The sequence below is a fragment of the Opisthocomus hoazin genome, chromosome 16, assembly GCF_030867145.1.
Source record: "Opisthocomus hoazin isolate bOpiHoa1 chromosome 16, bOpiHoa1.hap1, whole genome shotgun sequence".
Classification (NCBI taxonomy): domain Eukaryota; kingdom Metazoa; phylum Chordata; class Aves; order Opisthocomiformes; family Opisthocomidae; genus Opisthocomus; species Opisthocomus hoazin.
Genome location: NC_134429.1, coordinates 15766668 through 15792546, shown reverse-complemented (window position 1 = coordinate 15792546; position 25879 = coordinate 15766668). Strand labels below are relative to the sequence as shown.

The 25879-nt window shown below is 48.5% G+C and overlaps 1 protein-coding gene across 6 annotated transcripts in view; it reads left to right on the top strand.

Annotated features, from left to right (window-relative positions):
- The window catches only part of EIF4G3 (eukaryotic translation initiation factor 4 gamma 3), a 145263-nt gene that overhangs the window by 13688 nt on the left and 105696 nt on the right, over nt 1-25879 (top strand). Inside the window, exon 1 of one of the 6 annotated variants that reach the window (XM_075437626.1) lies at nt 24529-24665. The exons of the other annotated variants lie outside the window; for them this stretch is intronic. The gene's annotated coding sequence lies outside the window, so the exon portion shown is untranslated. Of the gene's footprint in view, nt 1-24528; nt 24666-25879 lie in introns of those variants that run through there. 6 annotated transcript variants of the gene reach the window in all.

The window sequence follows — 25879 nt, the reverse complement described above, 5'->3', positions numbered from 1 at the left end:
TTGAGAGATTAACCTTCAAGTAGTCACTTGAGGAGGGTTGATTAAGAAATATACTCAACGTTAGGTTTAATCAAGTTTTGAATAATGGAGTTAGAAATGACTGTCACTCCTGTAATCCAGTTATTTTTAGATCGGGATTGGTATGTGCCACTCCCCAAGTCATCTATACCATTGCTCTGAAGCCACCCTGATCAAAATGCTGTTGGACGGAGTGGATCTGCTCCGGTTTCGTACTTGCTGCTTCATGCCGTGAGCACATCCCTTATTAAACCATCTTGTGCCAAAACTTGGCAATTCGGAGCAGAGGAGTTCCAGCGCTGCACTGAGGGTTGCTACCTGACATACAGCTTGAGTATGTAATTAGAAACAACGTGGTGGTATTGATGGGCGTACTCAGCTCCTTTCATATGCAAGAAATATTTGTAATTGTGTTGGGAAGGAGCCTGGTGAGTCACCGAACCCTTAATCGCCTTTAGCTCTTGGATGCCTTGGAAGAAAAAGGCCGTGGGTATGAAATACCTCCAGGATGTGGAGAAGATGTGCCTGAGCCGGAGCTTTAGCTGTTGCGGTGTCGGCAAGTCTTTCGTGCTGGAAGGTCTAATGGTGGGGTGCTGCGAGTCCTGAGGCTTGCTGCTGCCCTCAAGCATGGGAAGCTTGCTGGCCAGGTTCTCATGAGAGCTTGCTGAGCGTCAGCGTGCTGCTTCGGCGCTGCCCTCTTCGCCGTCGGTATCACGGCGTGGGGGCCAGCGCTGTTTACACGTGCTATCTTCAGCCGAGCGCCTCGCAGGGAACGGTGTTTGTGAAAATCGAGACCTTTGCTCTTGCCGCTGAGCGCTGGAAAGCCGTCCTTTGCCAGTCTGCAAGGGGGTGTGCGTCGTAGCTGGTGGTTGGCTGTGTGCTTTCCCTTGCCTAAAGGTGAGAAGAAAACTGTTTCTTTGCAGTAGCTTCCCATCTTCAGCTTGGGAAAACAGAAAGTTACATCTGGGTTAAAGCTGAAGCGGTAGCTGTGGACCGGGATGGGTATGGGGAAACAGCCAAGGCTGTTTGCCGTTCGCTGCTGTTCGAGAGAAGCCTGATTGCAAAGGGATCAAGTGGAGGAAAGTGGGGTCACTGGCATGGGAAGTGAATGACTGCGGATTGTTTTAAAGGAGCTTCTCCACTTTGTTGACCTGCCCTGACTCTGCAGAGAGAATCGGAGCACCCAATTTACTAAATTCCCCTTAAGAACAGAGAAATTGCAGCAAAATAGTCTTTCAAGGGACTGAAAAGTTATTGTCCAAAAGTAAAAATGAGCTGCACGCGTGCCTGGCAAGCACTTCACAATATTGTTTTGGTGGTGTCTCGGAATAATATCAGCTTACCCCTAGAAACCTTTGGTGTCGATGTGGTCAGCAAAAGGCCAAAGCTTGCATGAAGTTCATCTCATGGTGCCTTCAAGCAGAGAGCTGTTTAACCCTGAACTGGAATAGTGACTTTTTTCTGCATTATTCCCAGGAGACAGGGCTTGTCTTTGCTGTGCCTGGGATGTCCACCCATAGGTTTTGGTTTCTGGGCTGCTATGTCAGTGTAGTGTAACCACAGCGCAGGAGCTGTCGCTGGTGTGAAGTTGCCCGTGAGAGACCTCAGATGCCACATGTTCCAAACTTTAGACAAGTAGGTAGGATCAGAGGGCAGCCTCGCATTTTCCCGTCCACAGGAAGAGAGTTTGCAAGGTCTCTGTGCTCTTTTTACAGGACAGGACAGTATCTTAAGAGCATCCCAATCTTGGAGGTGACTCAAGCCGCTGCGAAACGTGATTGAATTGAAATCAGTGAAGTGATTCCAATCTCTATACCGAAAGCGTACGTCGTCCCCTTTGCAGTTTACAGCTTGGTAAAGGCAAGGAACATAAAAGCAGGAAACCTTTACCGACAGTGCTTTGAAGAGGCTGCTTGTTTGACACGTCTTTTGGTTGCGTTGTTTGTCCCTTAAAGCCTATTTATGTGCTGGGGTGCTGAGGCCGCATGCAGAATGTGCTGCCTGGCAGCCGAAACGTTGGTATTGAAGGTGGCAGAGATCAGCAGTTGGTGCTTAAATCCACCTGGTCTGTGGCAGCTACACTTGGAGCTCTTTTCCTGGCTTTAGTAAACTTAATGAGGTTCTTGTCTAGCTTTTCTTAGGTCTTCATTTGTTTTCCCATATGAATATTCAGGTATAAGCAGCATCGCGTAGCTCTTGTGTAGTTTGTGATAGCGTACGTCAGAACTCCTGCTTTTTCCTTTCTCCCCTTAGATGTTTCATTGAGTAACTTTTATTATAGATTGTTTGATTCCTAAACACTGCCATTTCATAATTGCATCTCAAAATGCATGTTATCTTTGATCAGTCCTTCTGGCCTGTACAAAGCAGAATTAAGTAGAACAAATATTTACATCTTGATTTATCTGAAAACAGAGTGTGATTTCATGTAGACGCTATTGATGTTCTCCTATCTATGGTGGTAACATTAAAGCTTTGGAGTAAAGAGTTTTTAAGTCAGTTGCTGCTTGATGCGTGCTGTGTTCGGGAATATAAATGAATAAAACTTACCCTGCTACGTTTTGTTCTTAATCATCATTGCAGTAGTCTTTCACTTATAGTTGGGAAATTGAATTTCCTGTCAAGGTACCAGCTCTGTTTGGAGTGCCAGAGTTGCAAGCTGAAGCCCAAGTCATTGCCAGTCTGAAATAGGTCTTTTATGGACTCTGTTTCTTTGTTTCTTCTGTATTTCTGTGTTCCTTCAGACTTTGGTTTCAAGCTTGCACATTGTAGCAGCTGGTGCCTTCGCTAGAGTTCCAAGCACAGAAGTAGCTGAATTTATGCCAGGTAACTTTTTTTCTTGCTCTTTCTGCTTTTTTGTTCTTCCTCGCCTGCTTTGTGGGTGTTTTGTTAATTGGGCGGCTAGACCTGAGAGCATGTAGCACCCTGGCATTAAAAAAAGGGGGGAAAAAAAGAGGTGATAGAAGAGCATGCTGTAAAATCCCCCTTCTGCAGCGGGCACAGATACTCTGCTGTCTGCAGTGCAAGGGGGTTTTGTTTTTTAAGTTCCTCTTCCCGCTCTGTGAGCCGCCCGCTCGACGTCGCCGCTCCCCACCTGCGAAGAAACAAAGGAGGCAAAAAAATATTCCTGCAGCCGAGGAGGGGAGGGCAGCGGGAGCGTGGGTGCGTGCTCCAGATGCCTCTTTGTGCTGCGGGGTGTGCGTTCGGATACGGCTCCGGCTTGCGTGCGTGGTCCCTTCGAGTGGATTCTCCTCCAGAGGCACGCGGGATGCCTGAAGAGCGGTAACTTTTTGCACAGCTGGCTAGTTTTAGTGAGACCTTCCACCGTTTTCCAGTGAAGCAACAGATCAGCACTTCTGCAGAGATCTTTATCTCGACAGTTAAGAGCGGGAGTCCTTTCTGTATTGAAAATCCTGAAAGGAAATAGTATCCTGTGTGAACTGTGGCTTTGTGCATGCTTATGTAATGGGCTATCAATCAAATTTAATTAAAACTGTGGTAACGGTGGAGTTTTGCTCCCTTTTAGTTCAGCTGCAACACAGGGGAAAAAAAGTTTTTATCTTTACAAGCTGTTCTTGCAGCAGTTATTGCTGTGATTGCAGTTATGAAGCCCTTGCTTTTAAGGCAAATAAATTAATTTGTTTTAATAAAGAAATATCTTGCCCTTGGGCCAACTCCAAAAATAGATGCAGACTCCCCGAAAGTCAAGTGCTTAAACGCAGCAGTATGGGTTAGTGTGCTTGGTGGTGCAAAAAAGGCAGGATTTTAGCGGTTTTGCCTTTGGTGCGTTATCCGAAGTCAGGCTGCGGTAGGAAAGCGGAGCCTGCCAGCGCAGGTTTCTGTGAGCGAGCCGGTGCGCGTCCCGCGTGTGAACGTGCGGGAGCTCCTCTGCTGCAGCAAGGTCGTGTGGCGATTGCCACCTGGTCCCCTTGCATCCTGTGGTGGGAAGAATAAACGTTAAAGGGGTGGAAATAGGCACTCTGTTGGGTTTTTTTCGCACTGAAGTGTTTCCTTTGTATGGTTTTGTGCGAGGCTCTTTGCAGCAGTCCTGCCAGCATCAAAATCTTGGCTCTGTGGAGGTCAAGACTTGGGAAGCAGGGAGAGTTCAAACCTTGCTCCTTGGCTGTAGGCTCCAGCATGCAGTGAGCACCCGGTCTGGGGGAGAAGAGGAGCAAGCCTAGATGTACGCGCATTCGCCGCTCTTCGTTTTTACAGCAGAATTTTTGTTTCCTGGGACATGCGGTTTGCAAGCAGGTACGTGACCGCTGTGTTGTACCTCACGTGGAGGGTCCAGCTTCGTGGATGTGTGAGGACACGCTCCTGGTGCTGGTGGTTGCGTGGCTGAGGAGAGGAGCCGGTGTGCATCTGTATTTCAACCTCTGGGAGAAGAAATATCACCCAGCAAGCATCAGTCCCTTCGAGACAGGGCTCGCCTGCATCACTCTGCGTGTCCAACTGGTGGTCCTGCATGTCCATATTAAATGGTACACCAGTATCAACTGGGACCCTCCTTTGATGTTTTCTAGATGTATTGGTTAGCTAGTGAGCAGTGCTGGGTTCTTGTGGTAACACTGAGAAAACAAGGGGGAAGAGTGTTGGTTTTATTTGGTGAAATCAATATTTAATTTATTTTCTCTTGAACTGTGAAAGGCTTGTGTGCTTTGCAGCGTGTTGGCTAATTATCTTGAAATGAGGAGCAGGTCTCTAAATGTGAAGGACCCAGAGAAGGAACACAAACACTTCCGCTGTACCAGCGGTGGAACAATAGCTCATCGCTGGGAGGAAGGGATTGCAGAAAAGCAAGCGGACTTTCAGAAATAGGGGGTTTATTTTCTATAGCTTACTATTTATATTGCACTCAGAGGCTCTTTGGGAACTAGATGTCCAGTTCCTGGAATGTGCGTCCCTTGGTCGAGGAAGGTTGGGCGCGAGCAGAGCGCGTCCTTTCAGTCAGCGTTTGTTAATGGACAATGCCTGGGTTACGGCGGCTTGGAAAGCGGCTCTGTGTTCATGCGAGAGTCCCCTCGCTCGCTGCCTCGCAGCTTGGCAGCTGAGGAGACGTCCCCTAAAGAGACAGGACTCTTCTTCCTCCCACCCTCACTTTCTTTCTGCTATATATCGAGCCGTTGAATAGGCTTGCATTGACCAGGAAGACAAAGACGTCTTTCAGGCTCTGGCTTTAGCCGCAGCCAGTGTGCTGTGGGCTTTTGTTAATACTTTCAGCCCCCCTTTCTCATTCAGCAGCCCTCACTCTCATTGTTAATACATTTCGGGAGCAGCACTGATATTTCTGAATTCATTTTGTTTGCTCAGTTCGCAGGAAAACTTGCAACAAGCTGGGGAGAGAACGCACAGCCTCTTACGTTCTCCGCTGAGTATTTTCTTTCATGCCTTTCGCAGGGAAAAGTGGATCGCGTAAACAGATCCTGGCAAATCCTTGCATGAGCGGAACGTGGTCGTGGAGCGTTAACGCCTGTGCAGGCTGCGTGCACGCGGAGGCTAAATGGCTTGTTCCAGTGCTTGGGAATACTAAAGGGCTTTCCCCTGCCCCAGCTGGATTAGTCCCCATGTTGTCCTGTTTAATTTTGTTATTGCATTAGCCAGCTAAAGATGTAAGCTCCTATTAAAACAGCCGTTTCTGCTAAGTGGCAGTGTAGAGTTGGAGAGTGTTGTTCAGCAGTTGTAAACTCATTCAGCAGCGTCCTAAAGTGACTCTGTTTATTGAGGGGGGGGGGGATATTTCCTCCTACCGATAGGTAGAGACGACCGAAAGGAAAGCTGCCTTTCCAATTCCATGTTGGTATATCTGAAAGTTACTGGGGGGTGCTCACTAATTGTTAATGAAACATCAGTACAGGAATTAATTCTTGGAAATGAAATTTTAAGAAGCTGCTGATGGAAAGTGCTGGCACATAGCAGGCATGGAAAATTAAGTGTAGATGCTACCAGGAGTAAGAATCGAGGTAGAATGATTGTTTCTCATCATGGAGCACGGTCATTTTAGGGGGAGTGCACCTCAAAATCAAATCTACTGTTGGGTGAAACAAACTGGGAGAACCGGACAGCGATGAAATTGATGGTGCAGGTGAGATAGTGTCAGCAATACTGTCGCAATCGAGGATGGCCGGAGAGACTGCCTCGGGCATCGCAGCACCTCAGCGCACCTCTTTTTCCAGAAACGGTTGGCTTTTTGGCACTCCAGCCCGATTTTTAATAGCACGTAAGGCTGCGTCGTCTTTGTCTAGCATCTCCTCGACGGGAGCGTAAGTTGTGGAGTGCAGAGAAACAAGTGGGGCTGTATTTCTGCACCTTTGAAAGGATAACGTCACGCTCCGTCGTTAATGTGTGACAAGCCGGGAGAAGAATGGCATTCAGACCCATGGAGGGGCTTGAGGAAGTGGCGGAAGAAATACTTGGCACAAGAGCGCGACTTATTTTTTCTACTAATGGAAGATGACTTAAACTTTTGAATAGATGGGAGCTGAGCATGCAATTTCAAGCTGGAAAAAGCAGCCCCGGCCACAACTGTTCATCACTCCCCACCATCTTGTGCCTCGCCGTTGGGAAAGAGCGATTGCCTGACTTTCCTGATGAGAAAATACCCGCGTGTGCGTCTGCTTTTTTTTTTTTGAGGGCTTGAAGGCTTTCAGATCCATAGTCTTTTAATGAATTAAATCAGCTTCAGGTAGATACAGCAGTACCGGGATGTAAGACAGGAAAATGTGCCTGGGTCGGCGTTTCTTTGCCGCGTATCTGGTGGGGCACGGATCTGCCTGATTGCAGCACACTTGATCATTTTGAGCAAATATTTTTCAGTGATGCTTTGCTATGGCTTTTTTTGTAGTGTTTTCTAAATCAGTGTGTACCTACACATGCAAAATAGGAATCGATGCTTCTCTTCTCATCTCGTACCTCTCGGCACTGCCCCGTTAAACGGGATAAACCAGGTTTTGAAATACTTTGATACCACTCAGTAAAACATGGATCTGGTTCATGTCGTTGCTCTCGGGGAGGAAGCTCTTCATCATCTCAAATTTAGCGTCATATTTAAAGGCTTCCTTTGCTGTGCGACCAACAAAAATAAATCTAATATTTCATTAATTACTCAGAAGAGGTTTATTTACCCGGGGAAAACTTCACAACTGGTCGGCCACACAACGCAAACGCTCCTCGCGCCTTGGTAAGCGTTGTCTTCATTCCGTTCTGCTTGTCAGAGGGTCTGGTTCTAGTTTTGGGGTGTTGTTTTTTCGCTTTGTGAGTGAATGCCTGGGGTAAAATCGCTGTGTGGCAGCGCAGCCCAACAGGGGGAGTCGGGACTTTGAATAAAGCCTTGTCTGAATCCCGTCCAATTTCCTGTACAAAGAGATGAGCCTTGCTGCCTGTCTAGAAGGCCAATAAATTTAGGCTCTTGTGGATCAAAGGGGAAATGAGTTTGAAGGCCTAGGGGCCTTCGCTTTACTTAAAAAGTATGGAATATGTCCATGAGACAACACTCAAAGTGTCCATTCTGCTAATTTTTTTTTTTTTTTAATTTATGCCCAAACTTTCCCAAGGAAGTAAAAATGAGCTGTTCTCTTGGCGTCTTCAGCGCGTGAAGTCGTGATGCTCCCCTGCCGCCTCTCCTGTTGGTGGTGGAGGGTTTGGACCTTGGGATCAGACCAAATTTGCTGGATTTTTGCACACTTGGCCCTCTGCTCTTCTAATCCCCTCTGCCCCCAAAGCTCCCAAAACCGCAGTGTGCTTCAGCATCACCTGTTGGAAAAATCTACGGGATCGCTTCGCTATGGCTGCGAAAATACAGGTTTTTCTGAGCTTGGCTTGCTTTCTGTTGGGGAGGGGGGAAGTCTGCCATCTTCCTCTGCAAGCCGTTCTGGAAGATTTGTTGTAATAAAAATCTTGGGTTTAAAAGTCCTGGCGTACGTTTTGACCTTGGGTGTCCTTTTTACTGCTCTTCTTTTCCTGTCTTTGATGTCTGAGTGCTGCATATTTGTGGCGATTTCCACAGGCATGTGTTGTGCTCGGACAGACGTGGCTGCGCTTCCGGACTTAAAACGCTGGCGCTTGGACTCGGTTCTGACCAGTTTTGAGTAAAGAGAGATTTTTATAATGCATAACGGTCGGCCTGGGACTCTCGAATTGGCTGCTGAATTATTGGGAGCGCTGCTGGAGTGCGGAGGTGGGAAGCAGCTCTCGGATGGCTGGAGGGGGATTCATGTGGGCAAGTTAGGAGGGGTCTTGACCAAACCCGTGCGATGTCTCAACCCTCTGTGCTACACCAGGGACAGCTCCATCGGACGAGGGAAGGGACACTCCCTGTTCTAGCGTCTTAAACCTTTCCTACTCCCAAAACATAAAATCCAGTTGCATGCATGTTAAATGTGGCTTAGCTGAACTGGCAAAAGCACCCGTGGAGCCTCCCAAGCAGGAGAATCCGGCGTGTTAAATGGGTGTATTTGACTTACATGGTGATAAAAAATGCCTGCAGCTGCCAAAGCTAGGTCAGGAGTCACCTTCCTATTTGGGCTGATATTGGAGAAAGCTTTTCTGTTTCCCTGACACGGCTGGAGTACAGAATGCAGGAGATGAGTCAGAAAATGCCAAAATGAGCTGCTGCACGTGTTTTATTGGTGGGCTTGTACTAAGCTAAGAGCAGCCGGATTCGCACCCAACTGCTAGGGTGTCCCTGCTTGAAAGAATTTGATCAGCTCTCCTTGTTTAGGTCCTCTCATCCTCTTCCTCAGTTTCCCCTCCCATCTCTGTGTTTTCAGCTCCAGCTCTTCTGCTGGGAAATAGATACAAACTTGCTTGCTTTTTCACATCCTCTTACTAATTCTGGTAGTACTGCTTTTCCTGCAAACTGTTCTGTTTCAGGTGTCTGTCCTCTTGAGGTCTGTTATGTTGGTGGGTTTTTTGCCTTTGAAAGTTTGAGCCTACTTGGAAATAGATACATGGAGATTTATTCTACAGGGATACAGGTGTTTTGGCATGGCCCCATGCTGAAATCGGTCCAGGGAGTTGGGCAGGAGGGCAAAATTCAGGTGCTTGAGGAGAACCTGGCACTGCTGTTTGCTGCTTTTACTAAGTAGCTATTGGATTTGAGAAGCTTGTTTGGGGTTGAGAACCCAAAATTCCTTTTCTCTCATCCCGAATGTCATAAATGCCCATTTCTTATGCTCCACCATCATCCACAACTCTCCAAAGAAACAGCAAGTCAGCTGTCCCTGCTCAAAGGAGATATTGAAGCGCATGAGTCCTGCAAGCCATCGCGGGCCGTGTCAGGAGCCAGTTAATTTCGTGACTGGGGAGACCCCAAAAACACGAGGGGAGGGCAGGATCTCAGGCAGACAGCTCTTCTGAGCTCTTCCCTGCTGGCTGGCGTGGATGAGCAGAGATCTCGTTAGCGCCCACCTCATTATTCACCGTGCAAAGCGTGTAAGCACTGGGCTCAGAGCTGAATCTTTTAACTTGGGCAGCAAGGCATTGCAGTGCTCCATGTGGTTGCACCCAAATCCGTGTGTGTACTTCATCCATAGAGGCTGAGGAGGGTTAAAAATCATCGGGCTTCGAAAACAGGCAACATGTCTGCAGGTGAGATGTGAAGGCTGGCCCGGGAATGCTCTGCTCCAGTATGGGGCCAGTGGCTTGCCCAGTGGTGTTCAACCCAGCCGGTGCTGCTTGGTTCACGGCACAGGAGGAGCAAGGGCGGTAGCTGAAATTTAAACGGAAGAAACTTAGCTGCTTGCTCAGCTTGTCTTTCAGACCTCGTTTCTCATGGTTCTTGCTGTGACGGTTTTAGGAAGTTAAGAAACGCGATGTTCCTCCTGCTTTGCCTCCAGGAGGTTATAGAGAAGATGTGCCCACAGCTCAGCTGCGCTTGGAAAAAAAAAAAAAAAAAATAAGGATGGAGGGATGCTGTTGGTACCTGTGCTTCAGGGGTTGGCTTGAGATAGAGGAGATGTCCTCCAGTCCCAGGCTGAAGCCCCCGGTGCGACCTCGGCTCTTGTGTGAGTCATCTGGGGTCAGAGAGAGACACACGTAATAACTGAGTAACAGGTCTGAGCGCACGAACCAGTTTTTACCCTCTGAAAAGACGTCATGAAACAGCAACTCTGTTCTAGAACCAAGTACTCTTCTGATGATGTCTGCAGCCAAGGGAATTAACGCTACAGAAGGAAAAAATGTGATTATTATTTTTAACTTTTATGAATAGAAGAGTCCCTCTCCTTCTTCAGCAAGAGTATGATGGACCCGACAGCAATAAACACACGCACAAGCTGATCCTTCGGTGTGTATTTTGGTGACTCCTTAAAATGTAGCAGATCAGGTAAAGTAACCTGAAATTAAAACAATTAAAGTGGAAATTGGGGTGTATCCAGAATAAAATCAATGGTTTGCGGTGATATTTAATAGAAGCTACGTGGTGAAATGTTATGTTTTTTCGCTTGAGCTCTGTTCTATAGCCTTAGCGTTTCTTTTTCCTCTTGGCCACCAGCCCCGTTTCTGCGCCTGCCGTGCAGTAAATGGCCTCACTGCGCGTGCTGCCGTGTCTCAGCACATCTCAAATCCCCGTCGCCGTGCAGGGGGTCCTAAAGAGTGCCCATGATTTTCTATTCGAGAGCGCCCGCCTCTCTGGACGGCCCGGAGAGCTGCGCCGACTCCTTTCCTCCGCTCACTGGCTTTTCGGCGGCGGCAGCATGAGAGGAGGGAGCCCCGTGGGCTGTGTGGAGTGTGGGGGGGCTTTCCTCCCTTGGAGGCAGCAATAACAGTCAAAGCTTGACTACCCCAACCCCTTCAGTAACGAAGCTAAGTCCTAAAGGAGTTTTCTTTTTCAGGGCTGTTTTCTATGCCGTAACAGCGACTTTATTTTCTGGTAAAAGAGTGGAAAGAAACTCCCTCCTGTCGGCAGGGTCAGCCATGGATCGCCTTGGGCGTTTGCTCTTGTCTCTGCCGGTCAGTGTTTATACCTGCTGTCTTTGCCTGAAGTGCCGCAGCACCAGCCAACCCCACCTCTGACAAAGATGGTCCGTAAAGCAGTGACGTGATACGCTTTTCCCCACCGCTTAGCACTCTGTGATTGCAAGAGACTGAGCAGCGTGGCAGGTTTGCTAGAGGAGGCAACTCCTGTTCATGTTGCATTTTGCCCGCCTAGCCTAGTAACTGCTTTTGCTTGGAAAACCCCCTTCTCTGTCCTGTATCTGGGCACAGATCCTCGCTTGTCCTAGCAAAAGGTTTTTTTTGGTTTCTTATTTTTATAAAAGGCCTGGTATCCGTTCACCTTGGTGCGTTCAGAGGCATCTCTAAGCCTGTTTGGTGTAAGTCAACTCAAATGTAAGCGTCCATTTAAAGAACAAAGAGGAAAAGCCTTTTTGTGTAGGCAAGGCCAAGGGCTTCAGGCTGTAGCAAGTTTGATTGAATGAATCAGAATTCAAGATCTGGAGAGCCTGTTGGGGATTTCCAGGTAGGTTTCCCCTTCGAGAGCGCTGTTGGTTGTGATGGGTATACGGTAAAGATTAATAATACGTGATATGAAATGGAAGAAAGGTGGTGTTACATTAAAGTCAAGCTGACTGATAAAATAGCTGACCTTGCAAAATACTTTCTCTTGGCAATATGCTCTTAAAATATGGAGGAACGCATCACAAAATATAGATACAATCACTTCTGATTATGTTTAATATATGAAGAGATGTCATGTTTAACATTTCAGTTAATTGGAGAAGCAGCTTCTCCAGCAAACCCTGGCCCAGTGCTGGGTGCCTGAGAGGGCTCGTACAAATCCACAGGTAGGGTGGATGTTTTGGAAGCGTTTGGACATGGAGATGATGAAGTACATCTTGATAGCGCAGGTGTTTTTACTATAAATTATTCTCTCATTATCTATATTTTCAATTAGTCCATTTAGTGAATGCATGTGAAAAATTGTGAACGGCTTAGCTCAGCTTGGACATCTGCACGTTTTAATTAGCCGAGATTGTCTCTGCAGAGCTTTGTTAGCTGTGCTGAACTTGAATGCTTTTGGATTCTGCAAAATCTGTTTTCTCTTTTGTCCTAAGGAGGGCTTGGTTATCCCTGCAGAATCTCAAATTTTGCAAAACCCTCCTCTACAGGTCCTTAAAAATTACTTTCTGAAACAGAGACTTAACCAAAGTGCTTTCGATGAAGCGCGAGGCTGGTTCTTTGCATTCTGATCATTCATTGCTAAAGATAGAGCGATTCCTCTGGGTTGGGCTGGACGGGGCTGCGAATCCGGCTGTGCCCAGCCTCACCGCTGGTCGCAGCGAAGAACAGCTGAGGCTGGAGAACGGGTACGGGGTGGCACGCTAAACCAAGGTTGTGGTTCGTAGGACTTGGGCTGGCAGAGTTGGTACCCAAATGCTGCAGGCGTTCATGATTCGCCACAAATTTATTTTTTTAAAAGGAGTATTGGGTTTTAGTCATAGGTGGAAAAGTCATAAACCCATCCCTTTTATTAGATGTTTCAAATGTCCAGACAGCACTGTGTCAGACTTGGATGCAAAGCTCATAAATGCTGCTGAACTGCTCTTCCTGTTTCAGAAGTATCTGGGGAAATTAGAAGTTCATTTGTTGGTAGCGGGTAGCGCTTGAAATGTATTTTCTTTGTGTTGCTTTCTGATTCAGTGCAGCTTTTCCTCACTTGACAAATAAAGGCTCTGTTTGCGCTGCGCAGGTGAGAGCAGCCCTTGGAAGCGCTTGGCTTGTGTTAAAACCACTTGGTTGCCTAAGTGGTTATTGCAGTTTTCAGTTCTTGTGCCATCGAGTGACATGATTTGCCGAGAAAAACCTTCGTGCTTTGTAATCTTTTCATTTGCTGTGAAAATAGAGAAGGACAAAGACTGAAGGGACTGGGGAGGAACGGGAAGGGCGGGATACTTTTCATCTTAAAGTATTACGGAAGATTATGGAATGGGAGCTCTTTATGCGGATAGGGATGCGATAACGGTTTGAAAGCCACATGCAGTGCTTCGGGCATCGATGAAAAATTGTTTAAAGTTAAATCTGCTTAAAAATCTACATCCCTCCGTATTCTCACTGAGCAACGTGGGGATACTTTAATTGTTCCTGAATTAAAGAGGCCTTCATATCTCCCCATAAAGCAGATCATCTCCAGCATGGAGGTTCATAACGATGGTCTAAATAACCGTCTGCGCGATCGATGCAGTTACTTGCGACGAGGAGGACAAATGCCCGCAAATGCTTCCTCTGCTTGCACCAAGCTGGGGATCTTTGTTCCCGGTTCCTGCGCCTCTGAGGAAGAAGCTCCCGGTGTAAAGGTCCCGCTCTGCCCGAGGAGCTTTGCCAGGAGGCCGCTCGGCACCAGGAGCCGTGCCGTGCGTGAGGGCTGGTGAGCTGCCCAGCGGCGCCGGGGGATTCCTGGGCCTGAAAACTGGTTCCCGCCTCGAGGGACCTCTTCAACTAATGAAGACATGGGCCTGGTCTCCAAGATAATGCACCATATCTTGCATAAATTTAGAGCAGAGTGCAGCCAATTTCACAAGCTGCTGCTAAATTATTCTTTCTCAAACTGTGCCAGATGACTTTGTGCACCGAAGTAGCACAAGCTGGAGCTTTCTTACCGAGGAGTTCTAGACCTGATGTCCTCCGGTACCAGCATTGCTTCCCTCTTTGAGGACCTCTGTGTGAAATCATCTGCACAACATGAAAGAGAGGGAGCTACCTGTGTGGGAGACCCAGATCTCTGGAATTAGGAGTTGTTTTAGAAATTCTTGTCCTTTGGTCGCCTGCTGTTATTATTACATAGGCACGTTACTGTATGCTTATGTCGGAGAGGAGCTGCTTAGCAGCTACAGGTGAGGTGCTGTTGGTGCCGTGTACAGCAGCTTCTGGGCAGAAGTGTCAAGTGGAGAAAGGGTAAATGACTGTTGTCTCCTGGTTTGCCTCTGGAGGGATGAGAGAGGGGACTTCAGCCTGCTGTCTCCAGGTCCATTAGGTTAAAACCTTCAGGAATTTTTGTTAAAGAACTTCATTCAGTTGAGCGCAGATGGCCGCCTCCTCCCTTCCCCTCCCTTCTCCTTTGAGGTCCTCACGTGACTGGAGGTGACTGCCTGTGTAGAGACAGGTGCCCTGTAGCTCCTTGTGCCAGCTGGGAGTGGCTCCTATTGAATTCCAAGACATCCCCCCACATGGATTTCAATGCTAGATACCTTGATTTGACTGTTTTCCAGTGTTGACAGTTGTCTTTTGTTTGTCATGTCCTCTACAGAGATGCCCTGTGTGTAAATTAGTACTCGGTGCTCCGCTTGCTATCACTTTCCTAGAAATACTCTGCCCACCAGTGCACTAGACGGGACAGGGAGCACGGCATGGATTCATCAGCACCGGAGCTAAACCTTCGTGAGCGATCCTCGCTCCCTCTCCCCAGTGCTAGTGTCTCCTTTCCCAGCACGCTTAATCCTTAAACCAGAAGATGGACAATTCAAAATTCCTCAGCATAGCCGCATGCAGCTTGGCAGATAACGTAGAAATGCAGCTTGGCCCGTGAGTAACCTTGTCTTGTGTTCAAGTTCTCGAGCGTCGCCGCGTAGCCTTCCAAAGACGCGCCTGCGCAGCCGCGTGAACGCAGCTGCACGTCGCTGCGTGGGTTTTACTGCACGTGTGTTTATGGCCACATCTTCGGTCAGGGGGCTGTGGAGGAGCAGCCTGATCCTAACCATCATCGGGGCTTGGCTTGACCGGAGCAGCGAAGCTTTTGTAAACGCTGTTGGGAGTGTTTGTAGGGCTGTAGTTGCAGGATTTGCTCCCGGTCGGTAGCGCAGGATGGGGTTGTGCGCCGCAGGACATGGCTCGTGATGGGAGGGTGTCCTCGCCCAAGTGTGTTTCTAGAGGGGAGGCAAGAGCTGGCATGTTCGAGGTGGTATGCAAAACATCTCCGGAAAGGTTTGGTGTGTTCACGAGCTGATGGCGCTGAAATGAATTACTGATTAAAGAATTAGGAAACTTCAAATCAGGTAGTACCATAGAGAACAAATCTCGCAGTGTCCGAGGGAAGCCGTAGGAAATCTGTCCTCAGATCAAGTGTCACTTTTCCCACTTGTTTCCTTTTTTTTTTAATTTCCTTTGGTAAATGTGTGACAGGTTTTGTGTGTGTCCATCCTAGGGCTTGCTGGCTGCTGTTGCCATGAAGCTCATATGGTCCTTGTGGGCCTCTGCGTTCTTGGCCGTTTGCTCTGTAAAGGAGCACTCGCTGATCTCCTTCACTTAAACAGAGTCCATCCCTCTCAGGGGGAAGCTGCTGTCTCACATGAAGGGCGGTGAAACACTGGCCCAGGCTGCCCAGAGAAGCTGTGGCTGCCCCCTCCCTGACACTGTTCCAGACCAGGCTGGATGGAGCTCTGAGCACCCTGGTCTGGTGGAAGATGTCCCTGCTCATGGCAGGGGGGTTGGAACCAGATGATCTTCAAGGTCCCTTCCAACCCAAACCATTCCATGATTCTATGAAGGACAAAAATAATCTTAGAGGATCACAGAGCTCCTAGTGCCTTCAGCTGGTGTGAACATGCCCATTGCTTTGCTTGTTGCTTTCTCATAGCTTACAAAATTCACTCTGGCCCCTCAGGGCTCTTGTGCCTGGCTCTGACATGGGCTGCAGCAGTTTGGCAGAGGTGCGGAAACAGAGAAGGAAGCCTTGAAGAGCATGGTGTGTACGCAGCTGAGCTGCAAGCCGTACCCAGTTCCTCTACTCCAGCGCAAAACAGGAAGAGCCACCGAGCAAGACGGAGTGTTTTGCTTCAGCTGAGAAAGGCACCGCCTGCCATTTCAAAATGTCAGTTTTTGGATGTCTTTGGTGAAGGCAAGTGCTGCGATGGACGTAGTTTCACGTTCGGGTTAGAGATGTACCTGCGAGCTGCAGCCGGAGGGCTGGATCTGCCGTCACTCGGCTGTGTCTTCGTGCGAGCGCGCTGCTCTGGAGGTAACGATCGTGTGAGTGTTTGGTGATTTGAATCAGCTCACGGAGTCGACCGAAAACTTCACCCAGCTAAGAAAAAGAATAGTTTTCTGTTGAATCACCTGGCTGAGCTGGGTTGCCAAAGAGTCTTGTGATCATTAGCCCTTATGGAAGGGGGTGGCAGAAGCAGGGGGGTGGCTTGGAACGGGTGGCTGCTGTTTAGCAGTGGGGTTGGTTTAGGGGTCCCGTGAAACCTGAGCTGTAACAGCCCGGTGCTTGGGGCGGGGGGCGAGGGAAGCACCAGGCCCTCCGCGAGCCATGCTTCTGGTTTTTTCCCTTTTCCCAGGGACGCTGGGTCTGCCCTGACCTGGAATTATTCCCTTTTGCCCCTTTATTTGGCAGTGCTGCCGGAAGGTTTCCAAGTGATGCTCCAGGGGAGGTGGAGTGCAAGGGGTAAATCAGCTTTTAAACTACAGGCTTCAGCACCTTTGAAGTCTCCGTTGCTTTCCCCTACCTGTTGACCCAGACCTGAGCTGGTGAAGGAACTGCTGGGTGCAGGGCTTGGGCTTTCTCCCTGCTGTTTCTGGTTCTGAGCCAGGATTGTCTCTTGCGCAGTGAAAATGTGAGATGTGCGTTGTAAGAGCCACGTAAAATAGCAAGAGCTGCTCACTTCGGTCACTGCACAATGAATTTTGCGGCTACAGGAGCTGATATTTTACTTGAACAGACAGAGGAGGGGTTTCTTATATTGGAAAAGCTGCATTAAGCAAGGTGAGCTTTCTTGTTCTAGAGGGAGGCAGTCTGCTGGCTGACACTAAAGGTGGTTTTATTTTTGTCAGGGACACAAAAATAAGTATTTGGGTGATGGGAACTTCAGCGCTATGTCTCGTTTCAGGGAATAGCAGGGGTGTAATAGCTGCATCAAATCTTCTAATTAAAAGAAGCAGCTGAGCTGTTTAGGCTTGTGAACTGCCACTAAAATGCTAATTACTTCGGCATGTGAGAGTGTCTGGAAGAGCCTCTGGATCAAAAATCATGAAGGCTGCTCCTGGTTGAATCAAGTTCTTGGGTTATATTAGTGTCCGGAGTAGCTAATCCGCAAACTGCTGACCCTCCAGCGTTTCTGGGGGTAGGAGAGCTGCTCCTTTGGTGAGAATGTGCAGATGTTCTGATCGTCTTGGAGCACAGAACGTGACTGAGCAGCTGCTGCCAAACTACAAGAATAGTTTGGGGAGAAGTATCACTGTCTCTGGTCAACTAAAAGCCTATTGCTTACCCAGTTTTGGTGATTTTTACATTTTGCCTCTGTATTTGTAGCTTCCAGATTGGTAACTGGTGGTGTGTTCAGGTCTGCTGGTTAGCAGGGACAGCCTCCTGCGGTGGTGAGCGCAAATGAAGGATGGCTTTTCTGTAGTTGAGAAGGAAAACACTTAAGGCTGTTAGTTATTACCTTTATTCTTGCTGAGGTCTTTTCATCCCTCATGATGCTTTCAGAATGGGTCGTGCTACTCAGAGATGCGCGGGGATGTGGGGAACAGCGTCTGCAACCCAAAGGAAATGCTTCCCGACCCAGGCCACCATCGCGGCTGTCACACCTGCAGCCACCTCGCAGCTCTGCAGCACAGCTGGAGTCAACGCTGTCGCTTCCTGGGTCAGTACCCCGTCTCCCAGCTACGCAACGTGAGGTGCAGCTGACATACCTCGACCGTCTTCATTTTGGGTGATACCTCAGTAAGGTCCTCTCATGGCCTCCAGTTAGAGCATCACTTACGCTGTAACGCAGCAATGCTTCGGCTCGTTTCTGTAGTGTGTGTACCTGCTCCTCCTTTCCCAGCCCCACTGAACTTCCATCCTTTGAGTAAATCTTCCAAGGCTTTTATGATTTGTAAAACTCTGATGGCTGTCATGCTGTGAATTCAGTTACTGAAGGCTTGGCTTCTTACCATCTCTTACAGGAAAATGATTTCTTAAGGGGAATCTGCTTGCGTTCTCATTTGGGGCTGCGAAAAAACCCCAAACATCTGGAAAAAAGCGTTTTATGCAGTGCTTTAAAGTTGTAATAATGCTTAGGATCACTATGTTATGTTTAGGTCAGCCTCAGCAGCTGCCTCTGGGGTTGATATATCCCTGCAGCTTCTGCCATATGCCAGGGATGCGCGTAGGGAAACTAAACTAAATATCTGCAGGGTGGGGGTCAGGAGGATGGGGCCAGACTCTTTCCAGTGGTGCCCAGCGACAGGACAAGGGGCAAAGGGCACAAACTGAAGCAGAGGAAGCTCCAGCTGAACCCAAGGAAGAACTTCTTCCCTCTGAGGGTGCCGGAGCCCTGGCCCAGGCTGCCCAGGGAGGCTGTGGAGTCTCCTTCTCTGGAGATATTCCAGCCCTGCCTGGCCGTGGTGCTGTGCAGCCTGCTCTGGGTGACCCTGCTTGGGCAGGGGGTTGGGCTGGGTGACCCCAGAGGGCCCTTCCAAACCCCACCATTCTGTGATTCTGTAAAGCAACAACATTTTGTGGTGCAACCTCCGCATCTCTCTGTTCCTGCTTGGTCCTATCCTGTAGTTGTCGGCATGGCTGGGTGGTGAACACGATTTGGAAGAAAAGGTTCATTTTAATCCAAATCTGCTCCCTGGTCTGGATGAGCGAGCAGCGGTGAATGGGCTTGTGCTGGCACAGGGCGAGCGGCTGTGAGAGGCCGGGGCCACCTCTTCGGCAGCACCGGATGGCAGCCGAACGCTCCGTCTCCTCGCAGTGTGTCCTTCTGCCTGCAGGCGCCTGCTGTTTGGAGTACACCTTCACGACAGTAATTTTCCTTTGATGCCACCTGACTTGTAGATGCTATCTGTGGCTTCCTTCGCCCCAAGGAGCCCGGGGAGCGGAGGCTTGCCTGTCCTCCCTTTCAGGTTAGGAGCCGGCTGGGAATAGCTCTGAGAGCATCCAGCCGCCAGAGCTGCTTTCTTTCCAAATCAGCTCCTCCCCTGCAATGAACCTAGAGCTGGGTTTGGATTTTTAAAAGGTGAAATGAGAAGTCTGAGAGGAGGAACTGAGAGTTAGGAAGTGAGTATTGAGAGTTCGGGTATGGAACTGCTGTGTCATAGGGAGAGGACAGTTTAAAAGCTGATTTCCTTACCCATCCTTGTCCTGGTATTCTTCTGGTAGCCTCAGTGGTTTGTTGACCCTCAGAACTTCTGCAGTTGCCTGGCCTGCCAGACAGCTGGAATGGGCTCCCCAAGGACGTAGCCCCTCTTTTGGTAGCGGGGTGACATACACCTTGCCCAGGTCACATTTAATGTGGTTTATTCTTGGCGTGTGGGTGGTGGCTGGGGGCATGCGGCTCCTGCCGAGCCAGCGCTGGGGAGATGCAGGCTCTTCCCCCTGTTTTTACGTACGTATGGATCGGCTGGGAAGGTGCGTGTACACGTTGTAGGGCGCTTACAAACGCGCTCTGGCTGCTAGGGCTGCGTGTATCGATCAGTTCGTGCGCCTTCTAAGAAATAAGGAAATGCTGCCTTGGTGTGTTTAAGATATTAAGATGACAAACAAAAATCCAGGTTTGCCTTTGATGTGCAGAAGTAAAGAGCAACAACACCTAAACCCGTTGTTCCCATGCCTCGCTGTCTACACTTGGGTAGAAAGCAGAGGAGAATTTAATGATTGATCAGAGCAGCACAGCCGCACACCCCCAGCAGATGCGACCTGCAGCGATTCCGTCTAGTATTAGATCATTAGCCCAGTGTCCCATGGCGTGAGCCCAGCTTCCGGGCATCACGCTGCTTGGGACTTTTAGACTTCGTTTTTGATGCCATTCAGAGCTGACTGGGTGTGCACAGTGCTGGCTGAACACGTCTCTGCTTCTGATCTATTTGGTGTTTTTTGAAGCATAGGCTTCATCTGCCGTCTCTCCTTGGGATATTGGCCCACGATGGTCCTCTGTAACTTACAGCAGACCCCAGAGCTCAGCTGGTTTTAGCACTGGTCACCAAGACTCACCCTGCTGAGCCTTTCCCCCACCTTAATTTTTTGGGCTCTTTAGAAGGTCCCTCGACAGGGGTTGTGGCTAGACACCTGTGAGAGATCACCCTGAGCAGCAGGAGCGGTGGCTGAGCGGGGTGGGACTGCTGAAGACTCATGGGGCTGTTTCGAGTTCCCGAGTGTAGCCTGTTTTCTGCAGCATAATGGGAGTTTTAATTAACACGGACCAGTACAATCATAAATAACCCTCCTAAAATTAAATGGAATTTTAAGGCTACATCGGCATATTCCCCATGATGCCGTTGCCTCTCTAGAGAGATAATACCATGACTTTCCAGCTGAAGGGAGCTGAGGAGATCTATTGACTTTTCCATCTCTTAGGAGAGTCCATGTATCGTAAGAAGAAAATAGGAATTTACGAAATATGGAAGTGGCTGGTGTTTTATGCAGGAAAGTGGACTATGAAGTTAATTTAAGTCAGCTAGCAAGACGTTTTCTGTAGCTGAGCAAGAGATGCTTCCCTGGCACGTTGTTCACCTTGCGTTACCTGTTACCTGAGCTGGCAGGCATGACCCAGGGTGCCTTTGTGGCTTATTTTTTTTTTTTTGCTAATATTTTGCAGCTTGGTCCAAACCTGGATTTAACCTTATTCAGGCTGTATTTTGAAGACCCACTTCTTGGAGATGCTGCAGTTAAAGATACACGTAGGGCAACGTTCCTGGCTACACAAATATTCAGTCCGTCCCTTCCAGACCCGTCCCCCCACCCACAAACACCGCGCTTCGAGGGCAATCCCAGCAGGATTAGCAGGGTTTAGGCACAGTTCCCTGCACCCCAAACAACCTTTCCAGGTCTAAGCTGAAAATAGACATTTCACATTGATGCTTGGGTAGTGGTTGAAGAAGACAGAGACGAAGTAACAAAATCAGGTTGCCCTTAGAAACGCATTTGTATTGGGCAAAATAATTGATTGGGGTTTTGTCGCGTTTGCACTGATCCGGTATATTGGCTGACAGCTCCCCTGATAACTCACTCCTGACGGCTCGCAGGCTGAATGAAATGCATCAGGGTGAGGCGAGGTCTGCAGATGATTTACGTGCTGGTGAGCTGTCTCCAGTTCTTTTTAATTTAGAGATGCAAAACTGAGCCTGAAAGCAGTGAGCTCGAGACAATTAGGTGCTTGTCTGCAGGTGTAACGGTTGCAGTTGCCTACAGCTGGTGCTCTTAATATTGCTGATTTTTATTTGAAAGCATTAAGGAATGAATGAGGTGCTGGAAATACAATTAATTTGCAACAAAGAGAGGCTTTTTTCTGCTGTTGTCTTCCCCGCTAACCCCCAGCTTTCCTTTGGTGTTCCCGTTTGGCTCGACTGTGAGAGTCTTCGGGCCACATGTGATACCTGAAAGGGAGTGATGGTGAGAAGCAGCAAAGTGCTGTGTTCCAGAGCGATGATGTCTGGTATGCATCAGAGATTGACGAAAGGCCTGATCTAATTTATCATCATTAATGATTAGCCAGATGGGAAGTAGTATCTCGAATTCCTGCCTTGGTATGAAGTAGGTTGTGAAGGCATTGCTGATGCATCCCGCACGTCAGGAAGGTGAGTGAGGAGCAAAGACATACTGCAGAGTGGATGTACGTGGGAAGAAAGACTTTGGAAATATCTGTTTTGTGGAGTGGGTATTTAAAAAAAGCGTGGAAGTTGGAGGATTTGGAGATGTGCTCGGGTATAAATAGAACATGCCCTTTGAGTAAAGCTGCAGTGCAGCTTTAGCACGTTTGGTCAGAGGGAAGTGCTGGGTTGTGCGTCGGGTGTTGTGAGCCACCATGAAGCTGGGCGACGCAGCCGGGCGTGTGAAGGCCAAGGCCAGCACCGCAGAGACAGAGCCGCGTTCACCAGCGCGCCTCCAAGAGCGTCGGGACTCCCTGACGGAGGGAAGGGAGCAGAGACTAGCTGGAGGGTGCTGGGTCCCGGCAGTGGCGGTGTGGGGGGAAGGAGAGGGAAATGACGCTTTTCAGCAAGCGTCTGAAGGTGGTGTTTCCCTGCCAAGCTGCGGTTTGCAGAGCAGCCTTGGAACACTTGTCTGCCGACAGCCACGGAGGTTCGCCGGGATTTGTGTGCCCCTTTTCTTCCCAAAGCTCTTGCTGCTGCCCTGTTCAGTTCAGTTCAGTGCAGGCGCGGACTGGGTGACGTTATGTGGCAGACAGAAGGGAAGGGAAGTGTTTGGGATTATTTGAAAGCTGGTTCTGAGATTAATGATACGTGATTAGGTAAAAAGCTTAAGATTAATTCCAAGAAAAGTTTTATTACGGGGAGAGCGTTCGTTTAGAGCGTGGCATAAGCTGGGATAAGTAGCACAAGCCTCACTGCTTGTAACGTTGGGATCTGGACAAAGCTTGGGAGCTGATACTTTGGAGCCGTTAAATGGCAGAGGGACGGACGAGCCTTATCGCTTTCAGTTATCGTCAGATCGTTCAGACAGGGCACGCGGAAAGAGCGCTGCAGTCAGTAACTTCGCAGGAGGCAGTGGCAGTTCAGAAAGGAGCCGGAGAGGCTGTGTGAACCATCGGCAGTATTTATGTAGGTGCATTTCTGGTACAAAAGCAAAAGATAAATACCTTATTTAAGGTATTTGTTACAAGTTTAAAATAGGCTGTAAAAGAGAACTTAAACAGAAGTCAGTGTTGCTGTTTAATACACAAAATGAGGGATTAAAAAGGTAGTTTACGCAAACACTTCATTGATCCACTTAAAATTTATATGTATGACAAATGGCAATTGGGTTGTGAACATTGACTACACATGTGGCAGTAAGGAGCTTTATGTTAGGCCATAAAATGTTGAAACAAGCTTAGTAATAATGGCTGTTGCCATACGATCCTTGTGGGTGTAAGTCATTACAGGGGGTGGTGAATCTTGGAAGTGTGGTTTGCATCCATTTGGAGGAATAGGAGCATGATGGTGTACGGCTGTGTTGCATAGCTTGGTGGCTTTAAACCATAAAACCCATTTTTGCTGCTTTACGAACACCTTTTATTGTGTTCCTTTGTTTTTAAAACATTTGACTAGCCAGAAATACATCCTGAATGTCAGAATTAAGTATTGATGTGAAGCTGGTGTGGCCTTTTAAGGAATTCTTCACCTGCAGCGCTTGAGCACTCAGAAATACAGTCAGAGTTATGTCAGCAAAAAGTTATATTTGTTTTTTCCCTTCTAAAATAACAGTAAACACCAAACACTGAAACACAATCCTCCATTTGCTTTTGACCTGTGATGCAGTCAGGGCTCTGAATCATACTTTATTTTGATGTCTAAGGGTGTTGCGCAAGACAAGTTGCATCTGTCCAAGAAAACTAAAATAAAACCACTATTTTAACACAGAGGGCCAGCTCAGTCCTTTGAGGTTTGGCTGAAAGGCACGGCCCCCTTGTCGGGAATCTGCTAGCAAAATACCCAGACCTGAACGTACAAAAAACCCCCTCAGACCCAACCTGGAATGAAAGGAGATCTCTGCAAGGCCGGGAGGTGTTGCGTGTCCGGGCAGCGTGCGGTTGTGGGGCTGGGCTGCCCCGTTGGACGTAGGCAGGGGAAGGGTTAGGGAGGGCTGAGCAGCCTTTAAACATTTTTCAAAGTCCTTGAATTACGTTGGTCTTGATTTTTATAATATTAATTATCTGGCATGTCTTCCTAGCAAGAGCTGCTTAGCTATGAAGGGTATAAGGTGCTGGATTCCTGCAAGACCGCTGGAAAAGCGGAGGTGACAGGGACACCGGGGAAAAGCAGCGTGAGGCTCTGTAATTAAGGGTACCCAGGGGGATTGAATGATGGTCACACAGGATTGAATTACGGTCGCACAGGCAACATTAATCCTGTTATTTCCTAAGTTTGGAGTTGTTTGTGTTGTAACTTGACTTTTTTTTTTCCCTGAATGAAGTTTGTTTGGTTGTAGTAAGTATTTCAGCATGGAGAGGGTGGATGGCACTGTTTTGAGCTTACATACATCTTTTTTTTTTTTCCTGTGTGACATGTCGCTTGGTGGGGTTTGTTTTGTTTTGTTTCTGAAGGCTGTGGTTTGTTTTCCCAGCTTTCCTTCCGCTGCTTTCTGAAAAGCAGCCTGTCAGAAGAGGAATTTATTTTGAAGGGAAAATTGATTCACAAAGCACTTGCTAAGCAAACAGGTTCGCGGGGGTGCGCGTTGCTGCGTTTGGGGGTAGCGAGCGGAAAGCCAAGGGAAACAAGCTGCAGAATTTCTCACTAAGGAGTTTGTGCTGCAGTTGAATTCTCCTTCTGACAGGGAGAGCACTGAAGCTTCCCAAGCTCTTCACGTACAGCGATGCAGATCCCTAAAGCACAATGTGCTGTAGGTGAGCTTATCGTTTTACCTTACGCTTCCTTTTGTAAGTCTGGTTTGATTTTTATCCTACGTAAGCTCGCTGAGAGGAGTGTGGTGCTACCTCCCTTCCCTTCTCCGGTGCGTGCACAGCAGAAAAATTCAGGAAGCAGCAGGATTTCTGCGGCACTTGGTACAAAACCCCGCTGAGGTATCGCTAAGACCCCCCTGGCACTACCTCTTTAAGACCACAGGCGTGCTGGGAGAGCTCTGCTCGCGAGGGCGAGAGGCAGGCGGGAGCGAAGAAGCCGTCCCCGGGTGGTACGGATGCGGTCGTGGGCTTCGCCATCGGCAGGTGTGGGGAGAAGACCTGGTGCTTGAGCTGGCTCGCTAACGAAGCTCTCCCGGAGCTCGCTGCCAGGTGGGATCGAGCGCGCCGAGCAAAGGGCTTTGCCCGGCGAGTGGAGGGCGGTGGAGCTGCAAGAGATGGGGTGATGCTGGGGAAGTTTCGGCAAGCTGCTGTGACTGGCGTCGCTTTTGCCTTCTACCCTTTTAAGCGAGCGCTTGCGGTTTCTGAACCTGCTAAATTAGGTGCTTCTGCCGTTAGGATGTTCACCACCTGCATTTGAATTGCATGTTAAAAAGAGAAGAGGCTGCAGAGGAGAAACAGGCTCTTTTAACAGCTCTCTGCCATCAAATACCTCCCTGCTCGGAGGGTTTTTAAAAATTCCTTGCACGAAAAAGCTGGAAGAAGTGCTTGAATTTGATGTGGTTTCTTGCCCTTCCATAATCTCGCTGGATGATTTTATCTTGTATTTTTTCAGTCATTTCATACACAGTTTCAGTATGAGCGGGGACCCGGATCGGGATTATCTAACCCTGGGGGTAGCTGGTGGGAGACTCGCACTGTTTCTGCGCAGGGATAAAAATCAGCAGTTCTGGAATGCTTTTTGTGTAACACGGTACCCGCAGATATTTTTATTCACATGAGAAGGTGCTTACTCCTTACCGTCAGCTGGAAGTGAAGCAAGAGGCCATCGGTGCCTGCTCGGGAAAAAATGGTTGCTGGCTGCTGAGAATGAGCTGAGGTGAGAAGCAGCATCTGAGGGAAAATGAGTCCGCTTGGGAAGAAAATGCGATAGTGTTTTTTCTTCCCCCCTCCAGTCTTGGAAGCAGGAACAGAGCAGAAAACCCTGTACAAATCCTTGCTGTAAGAGCTTTTTTTACTGCCTGTTTTCAGGTTGTTCATTGCTGTAAAAGCACACAAAAATCTTGCGGTATTTCAGTTTTGTAGCCTGATTAGAACAAGCAGACAAATGTGATACAAGGAGGAGATTTCTGCAGGAAATTTCTTCCTGACTTTTATTAAACTCGGCGTTTTTCAGTGCCTCTGAACACTCCATCTGACAGGCAGCTCCGGTCTGGGTTTTTTTCTTTAATGGCTTTACAGAGAAGTCATGTATTCTCTTTCTCCTCAGAGCGTGGCTATGGCTGTCTAATTAAAAAATATCCTCCTCCTTTTAGGGGAGGCTTTTAGTTTCAAGAAAAATTGGGTTTCGCTTCCAGCCGGTGTTACTATCTTTGCCTGCCTTCTCCCACCGGGTCTTTAATAGCTCCTGAAATTCCCCAGCTGGT